The sequence below is a fragment of the Malania oleifera genome, chromosome 4, assembly GCF_029873635.1.
Source record: "Malania oleifera isolate guangnan ecotype guangnan chromosome 4, ASM2987363v1, whole genome shotgun sequence".
Classification (NCBI taxonomy): domain Eukaryota; kingdom Viridiplantae; phylum Streptophyta; class Magnoliopsida; order Santalales; family Ximeniaceae; genus Malania; species Malania oleifera.
Genome location: NC_080420.1, coordinates 81,507,985 through 81,523,843, shown reverse-complemented (window position 1 = coordinate 81,523,843; position 15,859 = coordinate 81,507,985). Strand labels below are relative to the sequence as shown.

Below are 15,859 nucleotides of genomic sequence, written 5' to 3'. Positions count from 1 at the left end.
TACTAATAATAATAAAAATAAGGTAATAATAATAATAATAATATAATGAAAATGGACCCCTTGTTCTATTTGGTTATGATAAAAATAGGATGTCTACACCATGCTAACTCTCCCGGCCATACTATTGACCAATATTGGGCCTTCAAGCATAAGGTGCAATCATTAAGAGATGTTTGATGGTTAGCGTTTTACGACAAGCAACCGGGAGTCCAGAGGAATCTTTTGCCCAAACACGAGGAAGGAAGTGGTTAACATATCAGGGAGATTCCCAAATCAATGGTTTCAGTCGTTATCCACAAAGGTTAAAGTGCTAGAGTAGTGAGCTTTTGACTATCTAATCATTTTCATTTGGTGTCCTTTTGTTTTCCTCATTATTATTTGCCTTTTGTAACCCGTGGACGCTTAGGTCTCGAAATATTTTCTATATTCAATAAAATGAATTATGCATTTCGTTACTTGCATCATGAGTCCAGTTGCCAAATTTTGTTTGCTTATGTTTCATGCGGGAATAGGGAAAGTAATATTGCTAGTATTCACAAGCCAGAAAGAGCTATTAACTTTTGAAAATTTAACCCAAGAGGCGAAAGTAGAGAAGGATGAAACAATTATCAAACTTAAATGTTATGAAGAAGTATCTTACTTTCTAAGGAATTCAACGAAGCGGGTGTGCTGTTCTGATAATTTCCTGTCAATTCATCACTCATGTTTTGGTCAAATGATGGATGTCCCTCTTTGGCCGACCAGTTATCCCTAAAAGAACTCAGACAATGATTTACCATTTGTTAACCAAATTGAGCATGAATGTTAAACTAGTTTTTTCTTAAAAATTAGGTCACCATAAATCTAACCTGGATTTTGGTCCCTTAGCGTTTGGCGAATCATTTGAGACAATAATCATTACCAAAAGGATGACAAACCATTTTTCTGCTACCTAAAAGAGAGTCAAAGAAGAAATCCTTTGACAACCCTTTCGAGTCTGAAAAATTCATTCTTTGATTAACCAATTAAAGGATCACACCCCACACTGGGGCAGTTTTTTTTTTAAAGATTAGTCCCAATTGAAGTTCAAATGAAAATGAAATCAAGATTCCTTTATAAAAGAAAAGGTGAAAGTTGCAACAAAAGAAGAAAAATAAGATAAAAATGAAAGAAACAAAAGGAAAGAGAAAAAGCAGAAGAAAAGGAAGAGGAAAGAAAAATAAAGGATATGCTACATATGTGATCTTTGACCAAATTACCCTTGATGAAATTAATGATTTTAAGCCTTATGTAACTCCTTTCTTCTTTAACCTATACCCTTAGCCTACATTACGGTCAAAATGAAAGTCCTGACCAAATTGGTATACATTGTTGTCTCTAATGATTTATCAAACTCAATGTTGAGTCTAAATTACGTAATGACCTGATCCTGAAAAGGTACGTAGGTAGCTTGTTTAAATAACAGGTTCGGTCAACATCTTGTAAAGTACCTCAACTCGAACTGGGAACATAAAACATCATTTGGGGTGGTATTTTTTAACCTTAGTTTCCCTTTTATTCTGAAAGCCTATATCCTTAGGCCTACGTTTCGTCCCGAGTCTTAAAGACCATATTGAGATCAAAACATGGGTTGATGAAATTGGGGCAGTCGAAGAGAAAGACAATCATCTAGGCTGGGAAATCAACGTTATACGACTTTTGAATACTGGTATGAATTTTCCCTTTGATAGCATTGAAACATGATAAAACAATCTATTTGGTGTGGGTGGCTTTTTTATTTAGCAAGTTGATGTCATAGCTGCATAATTATTTCTCGTGCAAAAAAAAAAAAAAGTAGATGAAGGAAAAACCTCCAAGATGAAGTAAAGAACACCACTTCAAGATGTTGTCAAGGAGCTTGGTGGGATGTGGGTTTCAAAATGATGAAGAGTCGTAGGAGAAATATACAGAAATGACTTATCAAGCTTGGTCCTACTTTTATTTGATTAAATTGATAAAAAACCTCTTACCTTTTTATCTAAGTTATGATTGGTGTCTTAAATGTATGATGATTATATTTTGATCAAATGAGAAGTGGCTATCTTTGATCGACCAGTTTTCCTATAAAGAACCAAACAATGATTTACCATTTGTTAACCAAGTTGAGCTTGAATGTTAAACAAGTTTTTTCTTAAAAGTCAACTCACTAAAAATTCAACCCGGGTTTGGGTCTCCTAGTGTTTGACAAGTCATTTAAGGCAATGATTACTACCAAAATGATGGCAGACCATTTTTCTGCTACCCAAAAGAAAGTCAAAGAATAAATCCCTTGCAAGCCCTTTTTGAGTCTGAACAATTCAAGTCTTAATTAACCTGTCAAAGGATCATGCCCCACACTAGGGCAATTTTAAAAAAGATCAGTCCCAAATGAAGTTCAAATGAAAATGAAGTTAAGATTCCTTCATAAAAGGAAAAGTGAAAGTTGCAGTAAAAGAAGAAGAAGATGATGAAAAAAATGAGAAAAAAGAATGAGCAAAAAGAAGAAAATGAAGAAAAAAGAAAAAAGAAAAATGAGGGACATGATTCATATGTGATATTTGACTAACGAATACATGTGATAAGATTGATAAATTTTGAATCTTATTTAAATCTTTATTTCTTTAACCCATATCCTTAGCCTACATTACGGTTCAAATGAAAGTCTTGACCAGATTGGTATACATTATTGTCTTAAATGATTTGTCAGACTCAATGTTGAGTCTAAACTACGTAATGACCTGATCCTGAAAAGGTACATAGGCAGCTTGTTCAAATAACAAGTTTTGGTCAAAACTCTGCGAATATGACACCACAAATTGGAGCTAAAATTTTTATTATGAGATGGGAATTTTGAGCCTTAGTTTCCTGATTCTTGGTGAAACTTAAATCCTAAACTTACATTTCGTCCCGTGTCTTTAAGTCCACCTTGAGATCGGAATATTGATCAGATTAGCTAATGAGATACTAGTTATAATTCAAGACAGGGAGTTTGAAATAATCTTGAAATAAGTAAGAAAAAAACTCTAAGTGGTGATACAGTGGAGGAGTTATGGTTATGAGGCTTAAAAAAAAAAAAACTGAAGAAAAGGGTTTGCCCATTGATATGATTCCCTAAGCTAACAAAGTTACAATAGTGTCAAAGTACTAGTAAAATATGTCTTATATTTAACAAGCACAGAAAATCAAGCAAAGACAAGCGAGTTTGTGCATTCCATCCATATTCTCATTGATATTGAGTTATCTGATTGCATGCTTATTCATTTAAATTTCAAAGAGATTTTGAAACATTAAGGATGCAATCTAAAGAACGTCCTTGTGGAGAAAATGTAAGACAGACAGGATCAACTATAGATCCATTCAACTGGGGCAGATTTTGTGATTTTCATTTAAGCCAAGTCAATCACACCCATGACCGATGAATCAAGAAGATTGAGCCAAGATCAGTTATAGATCCATTCAAATGCGACAAGTTTCATGCAGAAATTCGAAAACATGGTCGAGATAAAGGACGAGGTTGTTGATCACAAGCATGTTGGGAGAAAAGATTCATGCATTGTCATACATTACCTACATCTTATGCATTGCCATACATTTCATGCATTACCTACATTTCATGCATTACCCTATATTTCATGCATTACCTGCGTTGCCTTGCTTTTCATACATTGCCATGCATTTTATGCATTACCCTACATATCATACATTGTCATGTATTTCATGCATCACTTTACATTTCACGCATTACTATACATTTCATGCATCATTATACATTTCATGCATTGCACAAAAAAATAAAATATAAAAATATAAAAAAAATAAAAAATGAAAAAATGCATACATATAATCACAAGTTAGCAACATGCATATCAATAGCAACATATCACTGCATTTTAGCATCATAAGTTAGCAACATGCATATATATAGCGGCATATCATTGCATTATAGCATCACAAGCAGCAATTGAATACCCTTCACACTGGTCTTGTTGAATAAGCTTTCAAATGATCATTTGACATCTTTGATTAAGAGATTCCTGCTGTGTTAATATCTGAGCTGGGGTTGCTGACTCCAAGCACACATTGATTTACTTGAAAACTGGGGCAGCTGACCCCAGACACACATTGATTTATTTTGAAATAGGGGCAACAGATCCTAAAGACAAAGGGATTCATGCATTGACATCAAAACCTTACCCCAAGTGCATTTTCCAAATAGAGTAACATTTTCCAAATTTTGCTTTCACACCTTGTTACTGGTTGAGGTGGCTCGGATCATCATATCCACTATGACTCGGATTCTTACATTCGCAGCAAGCCATCATTGTGTCCCATGACTCGGATCATCGTATCCGCTACGGCTCAGATTCTTACATTTGAAGCAAGCCATCATTGTGTCACATCTCGGATCATCGTATCCGCGACAGCTCGGATTCTTACATTCAAAGCAAGCCATCATTGTGTCCCATGGCTTGGATCACCGTATCCCTACAGCTCGGATTCTTACATTTGAAGCAAGCCATCATTATGTCCTATGGCTCGGATCGTCGTATCCGCTACGACTTGGATTCTTACATTCGAAGCAAGTCATCATTGTGTCCCATGGCTCGGATCATTGTGTCCCTGTGGCTCGGATTCTTACATTCGAAACAAGTCATCATTGTGTCCCATGGCTCGGATCATCGTATCCCTACGACTCGGATTCTTACATTCGAAGCAAGCCATCATTGTGTCCTATGGCTCGGATCATCGTGTCCCTACCACTCAAATTCTTACATTCGAAGCAAGCCATCATTGTGTCCCATGGCTCGGATCACCGTATCCCTATGGCTCAGATTCTTACATTCGAAGCAAGCCATCATTGTGTCCTATTGCTCGGATCATCGTATCCCTACGACTGGGATTCTTACATTCGAAGCAAGACATCATTGTGTCCCATGGCTTGGATCACCGTATCCCTATGGCTCGGATTCTTACATTTGAAGCAAGCCATCATTGTGTCCCATGGCTCGGATCATCGTATCCCTATAGCACAGATTCTTACATTCGAAGCAAGCAATCATTGTGTCTCATAGCTCGGATTCTTACATTCGAAGCAAGCCATCATTGTGTCCCATGACTCAAATCATCGTATCCCTACGGTTCGGATTCTTACATTCGAAGCAAGTCATCATTGTGTCCTATGGCTCGGATCACCATATCCCTACGGCTCGGATTCTTATATTCCAAGCAAGTCATCATTGTGTTCCATGGCTCGGATCACCGTATTCGCTACGACTCGGATTCTTACATTCGAAGCAAGCCATCATTGTGTCCCATGGCTCGAATCATTGTATCCCTACGACTTGGATTCTTACATTCGCAGCAAGTCATCCCTGTGTACCTCAACATGAATTCTTACATTCAATACAAATCGTCCTTGGTTGGCAGAAATAAACAATCCTTGATTAACCTGAAAAGCCATAGGGAGTTGAATGACTTGGCAAAAATAGGTGTCTTTTATCTTTACAGGCTTATTACTACAAAAACGTAGGAGAGTTCCTACCATTACATTGAAGCAACCAAGCCTCCAAAGAGGGGCAGCTGTAGACACCCTATTTTTGCCCTAGACAAATAGAACAAGGGGTCCCCTCTTATTATTTTCATTATTATTATTATTATTACCTTATTATTATTATTATTTTATTATCACTATTATTATCAGTATTGATACTTTATTATTATTATTATTATTATTATTGTTGTTGTTGTTGTTTATATAATTATTTTTTATTATTTTCACTATTATTATTATTATTACTATTATTACTATTATTATTTTCTCGTATTTATTAGTACCTTACTATTATTTTGCTATTATCATTATTATTATTATTATTATTATTATTATTATTATTATTATTATTATTATTATTATTTTTGCTATCATTATTATTCTTGTTTTATTATATTATTATTATTATTTCATTGGTATTATTAGTATTATTATTAGTATTATTATTATTATTATTATTTGGAGAATTAGGATTAGGTTTTAGTTTTGCCTTTAAAAAGGCATGATCACATACAGAATGAGGGGGGGCGCAGGGCGCAGGCCAGGGGCGCAGCACAGCCAAAGAAAAGAGAAAAGAAAAAAAATTTCTTCTTCTTCTTCTTCTTCTTCCTGCCAAATCCCTCCGTCTCCGACCACCAGCCCAGTTCTCCAACAACATCCCCTCTCTCTCACGCTCGCTGCCATCTCCTTCACATAGACCCACGGCCAACGCTCTGGCAACTCTCTGTTTCTGCCCTCAGCCTCCCATCTCCCTCGGTCCCTCTTACTCCTCTGCAGGCTCCTCCACATAGCAGACAACAGCTCCTTCCTACTCCACAGGGGCTCCAGCACAGGCAGCCAAGGCAACCCTCCATCAGTTCAGCGCCGCCGCAAGACCTCCTCTGCCCCAGCCATGCACCAGCAGGCCCGCAACCTCCAGCCGCCAGCCACCCGAGCCCTGGCCTTCGTCCACCTATCACGACCGCCTGCAGCAGTAGTAGTACCGCCCATCGCTTCCTGTAGTCCCAGACCCAGCAGCTGCTCCGGCTAGCCACGAACCAGTCTCCCCCGCAGCAACACCCAAGGCTACCTACTCCCTGCTCTGACAGCCATACTAGTCTCCACCCTCTGCAACTTCGACGGCCTGTGGTAAGTCTCTCTGCTGTATATACATGCACGCACACACAAATATATACATATATATATATATATATATATTGGTTTAGCTTGTGTTTTATTACATAAAGTTTAAGTTTTTTTATTTTACTTATGCATCTGTGTATATATCCTGCAGAACCCACACACACACGCACACACCCCTGTACACGCACGCACCCACTTGCCTGTACTCATCCGTATTTTATTTCTTTTGTGTGTTTACTGTGTTGTATATCGTTTTTATAGTAGGCTTTGTTGGCTTCGGTTTTAACATTTAAAGTTTAAATTTTGATTGTATACGTGTATGAACTAAATGATTAACATTTGTAAGATTTTTGTTGGTTGTGTGTTTTCTTTAATATGCAGGATTAAGCTCTTGATTGTATATATTAAATAGTTAGTGTATGATATTTTTTCATGTTTATTTATTTACTTATTTATTTCTAAATATTAAATGTGGTTGTAGAAATTTTATTGTAAAAATTCTTTTTAATAGTTAAAATTTAAATTCTTGTTGTATTAATAATATTGATATAGGAGTTTTAAGAGTTATGGTTTATGTTTTAGTGTTTAAACGCAGTAATATCGGTTGTAGTTATCTGAGTATAATATTTAAGTCATGTACCTAATATTAGGGTTGCGATTATATTTATTAAAATAGTAATATTCATTTTATAAGGTGTAGGTTGTACATAATATCTAGTAAGTATTTCTAGGGTTTGATTACTTACATACTAGATTATATTATTAAAGTTAGATTGATTATTAACACTTATGGTTTAACATTGAGCTTTCGACTATTATAATATATAATTTTTACGTGTTATGATTTATAGTATTAGTAGTATATTTTTATTTAGCTATTTGAAATTTCGGTAAAATATGAAAAATTATAAAAAGTAGAAAATTAGGAGAAAATTCTAAAAAATATTTTTGATTTGTTGTTATTTCAAAATTCAGCAAAAATGTGAAAAAAATATAAAAATCAGATAAGTAGAAAAAGCCAAGAAAGATATTTTGAAACTTGAAAATCGTTTTTTTTTTTTCAAAAACCTCCAAACTAGTATTTTAATACATAGAAAAACACTAGAAGATTTCCAAAATTTGGGAGTGTATTTTGTAAATTATTTTCGATTTTTTCCCTATGATTTTAATGTAAGGGTATAAGCTTTCGGGCTTTATGTACCCTTAGTTTTGAGGGAATATGTATATATTTATATATTACGTATATTCTTGTATTATTTATTTATTTATTCATACTACATGTATATTTGTCAATCCACTAATAGAGGAGTAATTTGAAAGACTTATTAGATTAACTTAGGGATAATTCCAAATTAATTACGTATCGTTTATAAGAACGGGAGCGTAGGGGGTGCTCCTACCTTCCCCTCGCGTAACCGAACTTTCGACCCTAGATCTGGTAACGTAGACCCAATCTACCCTTAACGGGGTAGTAATCATGTGTTCTAACCACACTAAAAGGTTAGTGGCGACTCCAATATTCCTATTTTTCTTAAAAATATTAAACCACATTTTTATTTCGCCGACCCCGGGGCACATGCGCTTTGGGCCGTCGTGACAATATATAATGAAAAATAGTATTTTCAATGTCTGCATCGTTCAGAATAATTTACCTAAATATATAGAATTTTATATCCAAAAATTAATTCGTTTAAAATTAATAAAAATATGTTATAAAGTATTTCCTCTTATCTGCTCCTTGGAATTTAGCCTAAAATCGAACAAAAACGAGACCTTGGAATCCAAATTTCCCAACTGACTCAAATCTTAAAAAAAATACTCATTTAGTACTTCCTATGTTTCATATATTTCAAAATAATAATAAAACCCTAAAATATCTCACTTACCCTAGTTTTGGGATGTTTCCCAAACATCTCAAATCGAAATTATGCTTCACATATGTTGCAAAAAATCTTCCCAGGAGTCTCGTGGTAGCTTCCGATCGTCGAACCGAGGAGAAATGAGGGTAGAAACCTTGAGAGAAGGTGAGAGGGCCATTTTCTAGAGAGAGAGAGAGAGAGAGAGTACATGCAACGTTTTCTCGATGAAAAATGAAAAGAATCATTATTTATAGGCAGGGATTCGTCGACGAGACATGTGGATTCGTCGACAATACCATGAAGAACACTCACCGTCATGACCGTGAGTTCGTTGACGAGTTTTAGAATACCTCAACCCTCTTGGTAACTCCTCGTAGATGAGACATGTGCCCTTATCGACGAACCAAGACAGAGCGCTCGTCAACGACACTAGTGGGTTCGTTGAAGAGTTCTCGTTGCCACCCTTTTTAAATATTCCATTCTCTTCCCTTCTCTCTTTCCATTCCTTTTCTTTTATTATTTTTATTAATTAAAGTTGTTGGGTCGTTACATTCTCCCCTCCCCCCTTCATAAAATTTCGTCTTCGAAATTCATTAATCACCAATTTTCACAACTAAAAAGCTAACTAAACACATTCGTACATTTCAATCAGCTCAAATATATGCAACACCGAAAACATGTAAAATAAAACAAAATCAATACTCATGCTAACATAAACATAATACCTGCGCCTTTAGTGTTGTCCCCCTCAGGTGTACCCAACATATAAACACGTGCCGGGGCAACGCCACCGCAAGGCACCGGGTTGTTTTTCTGCTTCTGATTCAGAGTAGGTGCATTGTTCGATGGTTCTGGACATTCTAGGGCTATGTGACCATATTTTCCGCATCTATATCACACGACACCCCTACTCCGGCATTCTCCCCAATGTCGTTGGTTACATCTAGGGTAGTGGGGGCGTGACGAATTGCCCTGTCGTCCTCGATCATTCCTTTCCAACCCCTAACCTCAACATCTCTGTCTCCCCTCCACGATCCTTGTCTGACATTTGCTTGGGAGTGGGGAGACACAGGTCTCCTTCTTCGATTTGACGCCTCTGCACCCCTCTACAGACTTGACTCTGCCACGGTGGCTTTTTCCACCAATTATGTGAAATCTTGAATCTGCAAACATGTCATATGCTCATGAATCCTCTGATTTTGACCCCTTTCAAACCACCTTGCCTTTTGATATTAATCTGGAATCATGGAAGGTGCAAATCGAGAAAGTTCCAGAAATTTAGCAGCATACTGCGGAATAGTGAGATGCCCCTGAGTTAGGTTAAGAAATTCTTCCGATTTTAGATTTCTAGTGGTGGCAGGAAAATATATGTCGTAGAATACCTGCTTGAAACGACCCCAGGTCATTGCTATAGGTACTGCTCATTGTTCCTCCAACAGCTTCTACGCATGCCACCACCGTTCAGCTTCTCCTACCATTTTAAAGGTGGCGAAAAGAACCTTCTGCTCCTCGGTGCTATTCAACACTGCTAGTATCTTCTCCATCTCTTGCATCCACATCTCAGCCTTAATCAGGTTAGTACCACCCTCAAAATATGAGGGTTTCATACGGGTGAATTGATCAATTGTACAGCCCTGATACATTTGGTGGGTAGCTTGATCCCCTGAAGTCTTGTCCCATCTCTTACCTAACTTGACGAGCTATTCCTCGCAATAAACGAGAGGTATCAATCTCATCCCCGCTGGAAGCTCCCAACTCGCTTCCTCTTCCTTCATCAACACTTTTGCCTCTAGGATCCATCCATGAATATATATATATATATAAAACAGGGGAAAAATTAGAATCTCAACACCTTAATATATCCATCATAATCATAAAACATGAAACTAATTTAATATCCAAATCCTCAATTAAATATCCAACATCCAATTATCGGCAATCATCTTAACCTTCAAATTCAAATTCCAAGTTCTAGTTTCTCTGCTTGGAAATATCACCGTCGATGGATTTACCCTAGTTTTCTAAAACCGTCGAGTGATTCAGAAAATGACAGAAGTCCACTAAGGGATTTCTACCTCTAGGCCACGAAACAAACTCAAACTCCTGTCAATACCTTAATCTACCCATTCCTAACCTTATTCAACTCAAACCTATACTCTAGTATTAATCCTCCTAAAGTCTGTAAGACCGTTATGCTCTGATACCAACTGTAATGCCCCTGACCTGCCATGTGGGGCCTGGAGTGTCATGAGACCAATCATACGCCTCTGATACCATTCACGCAACGGAATTAATTAAATAACCTCAAACAAAATACTAGAGTTCTATACTTACATAAGCAAACCCATAAAGTACAATCACATTCTTCATATTACATAACCAATACAAAATATATTAAAAATAAAACTAAACACATAACCGTTCTGGTATCCACTCAAAAAAACTAACCCCGCTCTTGAGCTATCTAAGCTCGATCACTTGGAAGACCTGAAAAGATTAAATATTCGCCGGGGTGAGACACCTCTCAGTAAGGAAGAAAAAAGTTACGACAGTGTGTAGGTGAAGTGTTTAATATATAATTACAAAATATACATACAATTGTATCTCACTATCAATAGCAGCCAAGAAAACGCATTCATAATCACACCATTGTCAACTTCTCTATCACCCAATCACATACACACATGCATAATTATTTCTACTGATAATTCTCGAGAATAGAGAAGTCTTGTCACGCCCCGAACCCGGTAATGGGACCTAGGGTTGAATTAGTAATCTAACCTGTCCCTTTATCATACCAAACATCAATGATGCTCCACAATGAATGAGGGTTCGACCCCGTGGGGTTCTCGTACACCTTATACATGTTCATAAACAATACATATACACAGGGGAAAATGATCTTTCTATACATATTATGTACCATACCAGATTCCATACAAAAGGAGTCTAGGCTCCATAATACATAACATAAACCCGGGTGCCAGTCAAAAATCTCAAAATGGCAACCCGATAAAGTCCTAGTACTTACACAAGTACTTCTCGCAGTACACCGACTACTACGCTCCCAACACAAGGACGCTAGTTCTGGTTACTCGAAAGACCTGAAAAACATGTACGTACGATAGGGGTGAGACATCTCTCAGTAAGGCAAATCCAAGTTATATCAGTGTGTGGCATATGAGTGTTATCATGATGTAAAACATACACAGTTTAATGCAATTCCAGTATTTTCACAAAACAGTTCCACTACAGTGCATATCACGCACACACACATGATCAAGTAACCCGGTGTCATCACACCCTTTGGCCCGAAACCGGCCCGCATTACACGGTGTCTCCAACACATGGCGTAGGCCCAGGCTCCCATGGCATCGTACTGGTACAACTAGTGGATCCACACCCTTCGCCGATCAGCCAGTAAGGCTCACGCCCTCGGATATATAGCTGGACACTCTTGCCAAACATGGCAGGCGATATTTCACACCCTCGGATATAGAGCCGGACACTTGTTCATAACCTGGAACAATTCAAAACCCCGTTCCTATTGCATTTCAACAAAACACAACCATGCATGTTCATATAACTAAACAGACCACATCCATTTGGTAATCTAAAATCATGATTTTCCAAAAATATACAGTTTAAATATGTCAATGCACGCATCCCTATAACATAACATATATCACAATATATTCACGATTTTCTAACGAAACCAGGGGTGCAACCTAATGCCCTTTTTTTCTCCCAAAATTCTAACATGAAAAACCCATAATTTTACCTGTTAGATTTTTCCAAATGAGTAACCAAAACACACACAAGACCATGAATCATAGTTCCATTGAGTATGATTTCGAAAATAACAGACATAAACAGAATCCCCTTACCTTTCCCCGAAAATCCAAACACGACCTATGAACCATAGTATAGAACATACTCACAATTTTATTCCCTACATAACTACCGAACACATAATTGAAAATCGAGTCTTACCTCGATTTTGAGCCAAAACCTGAAAATGCTTGGAATGAAGATCCGTACCACAAATCTTGAAGAAAATCCTTCCCTGATCCTCGTGGTAACGTCGGATTGACGATTCCAGCAATGTACGACGAAGAAATCTAGAGAGAGAAAGTGGAGTTTGAGTTCGTAGAGAGAGAGAGAGAGAGAGAGAGAGAAATTTTTTTTTTATTAGCTGAGAAGTAATGGAAAAAAATATTTATAGCCCTTTGACTCGGCCAACCTCGTTGACAAGTTGGTGTCTTCGTCGACGAGCCAATTAAGACAGTTTGTCGACGAAGCGGTGGCCTCATCGACGAGCTTGAGATTCTCGGATTTCCCGAATCCTCCCGACTTCTCCTCATCGACGAGCACCTGCAGTTCGTCGCCAAACATTAGTAGGCCTTTCTTGATGAACTCTAGCTTCGTCAACAAAGCCTGCTCATTTACTATTTTACCCTTCTCTTTATTTATTCCATCCGCGTAACTCTTCTGCCGACTCTGAGCTAATTTAATCATATCCTAGATCAAACCCACCTTCTCCGATGCCTACTGCAGGAGTTCAAGTCCTAACACTTGACGTTCACCAACCTCATCCCAATATAGAGGAGATCGACACCTCCGACCATATAGAGCCTCGAACGGCGCCATCCCGATACTAGCCTGGAAGCTATTGTTATAGAAATTCTACTAGTGGCATAAACTATATCCAGCTACCACCGAAGTCTAACACACAAGCCCATAACATATCCTCTAAGATCTGTATTGTTCTCTTCGACTGTCCATCAGTCTTGGGGTGGAACACTGTACGGAAAGTAAGCTTTGTCCCCAGTGCTTCCCGCAAGCTCTTCCGAAAACGAGAGATAAACCTCGAGTTTCGATCTGACATAATGGGCACCGGTACCCCGGCAGAATGTTATCTGGGTGATCGTGGATAGGTTGAAAAAATCTGCTCACTTTTTACCGATGAAGGTTAGCTATCCTTTGAGTAGGCTACCGTATTTGCCTCATGTTCAACTCCTTCTGCGTGAAAAGGTACCTAAGGCTTTTGTGATCAATGAAAATCTCGCACTGCACACCATACAAGTAGTGTTGCCAGATCTTCAGTGCATAAACAACAGCAGCCAATTCCAAATCATGCGTAGGGTAATTCTTCTTGTATTCCTTAAGTTGCCGAGAAGCATACACTATTACCTTACCCTGCTGCATGAGCACACATCCCAAACCCTTCAGAGACGCGTCGCTATAAATCACAAACCACCATCCCCAGAAGGAATGGTCAAAACCGTAGTAGTAACCAGCCGGTGCTACAACTCCTCAATGCACTAATCGCAATCAATTGTCCACTCAAACTTCACCCCCTTCCTAGTCAATCGAGTTAGAGGCCCAGAAAACTTAGAAAACCCCTCTACGAATCGACGATAATAACCCCCAAGTCCCAGAAAACTCCGAACCTCCTACACATTCTTCGGCCTCACTCAGTCGACCACAACTTCAATCTTGCTAGGATCAATTGAGATACCGTCCTTAGACACCACATGGCCTAAAAGTGCGACTTGATTCAACCAAAACTCACACTTCTTCAGCTTAGTATGCAACTTATTCTCCCGTAGAATCTGTAGCACTAACCTAAGATGGTTTCCATGCTCTTTTGAACTCCTTAAGTGTACCAGAATATCATCGATAAATACCACTACAAACTGCTCCAGGTACTCATGGAAAACTCTGTTTATAAGATCCATGAACACTGCTAAAGCATTCGTCAACCCAAAAGGCATGACTAAGAAATCGTAGTGGCCATATCTGGTTCAGAAAGTAGTCTTCGCCACATCCTCAGATCTAACCCTCACCTGATGATACCCTAACCGTAGGTCGATTTTCGAAAAGACCTGCATCCACTGTAGCTAGTCAAAGAGATCATCGATACGAGGTAACGGGTAACGATTCTTCACAGTCACCTTATTGATCTCATGGTAATCAATGCACATGCGCATCGACCCGTCCTTTTTTTTCACAAACAACACTGGAGCTCCCTAGGGCAAAACACTAGGTCGAATGAAGCACCTGTCCAGTAATTCCTGCAATCACTCCTTCAACTCTTGAAGTTCTACTAGAGTCATTTGGTACATAGCTTTAGAGATCGGTACCTTGCCAGGCAGCAACTCTATCACGAACTCCACCTAACGATCTGGAGGTAAACTAGGTAAATCATCTGGAAACACATCTGAGAACTCGCTAACTACCCAAATATCCTTGAGCCTCAGCTTATCCCGCGGTGGTTCCCTCACGTAGGCCACGTACCCCTCACATCCATCCAAAAGTAACCACCTCGCCTGTAGTGCTGATAGAACCTGTGGCGTCGAACACACACACGATCCTATAAACTCGTACTTCTGCTCCCCAGGAGGTATGAATACTACCACCCTTCTACGACAGTCAATCACAACATAACTAGAGAATAACCAATCCATCCCTAGTATGACATCAAACCCTGACATATTATAAACCACCAAATTCACCAGTAGCAACTTTTCTTGAATTACTACTGAGCAGTCTTCTAACTTCCTCCTACAGAATGATGCACTCCCACATGGTGTAGCTACAGAAAATCTTTCTTTCATGACTTGGGTCTCCAACCCCACATAGTTTTACAAAATTAGTAGATATAAAGGAGTGGGTCGCATCCGAATCAAATAAAACCACAGCTCTATTTAAAAGTAACATCATAGTACCTATCACCACATTCCCCGATTCTGATTTGAAGAGGGCGTACCCCTTTTTGGTGCATGACAATCCCGAGCCATGTGACCTAACTGGCCACAGTTGTAGCAGTTACCCCCAAATGGCTGGCATTCACCGCTATGCCATCTGTGGCACCTGGTACAACGATCACTTGACTGACTCACCTGAGAACTCTGATGCTCGGTATTCTGGTGGTAACTCAAGCCCCTGTTCCTCTTCTTCCATAATCCTTGGCGAGATCCCGACTTAGAACCAGAAGGTACTAGCCTCTTCTTTGGTTCCTGATCCACCTCATCCTCCCAGATGCCGGTCTCGATCACAGTGGCCTTATCCACCAAAACCAAAAACTCATGGATTTGTAACATTCCCACTAACTTGCGGATGTCTTTCCTCAGGCCCTTCTCAAATCTCCGAGTCTTGTCGTACTCATTCGAGATCAAACACGGTGCGAAACGAGATAGCTTTTTATAGCGAGCAACATACCTCTGCACCGTCAAATCCCTAAGTCAAAGTAGAAAACTCATCTACCTTAGCGTCACGTGTGGAAGCCGAGAAGTATCTTTCGAAGAACGTTTCCTTGAAACGGCTC

General features: G+C 38.7%; 1 protein-coding gene across 1 annotated transcript in view; it reads right to left on the bottom strand.

Moving 5' to 3' along the window:
- Nucleotides 1-15,859, bottom strand: part of LOC131154584 (uncharacterized) — a 531,072-nt gene that overhangs the window by 90,723 nt on the left and 424,490 nt on the right. The window lies entirely within an intron of this gene.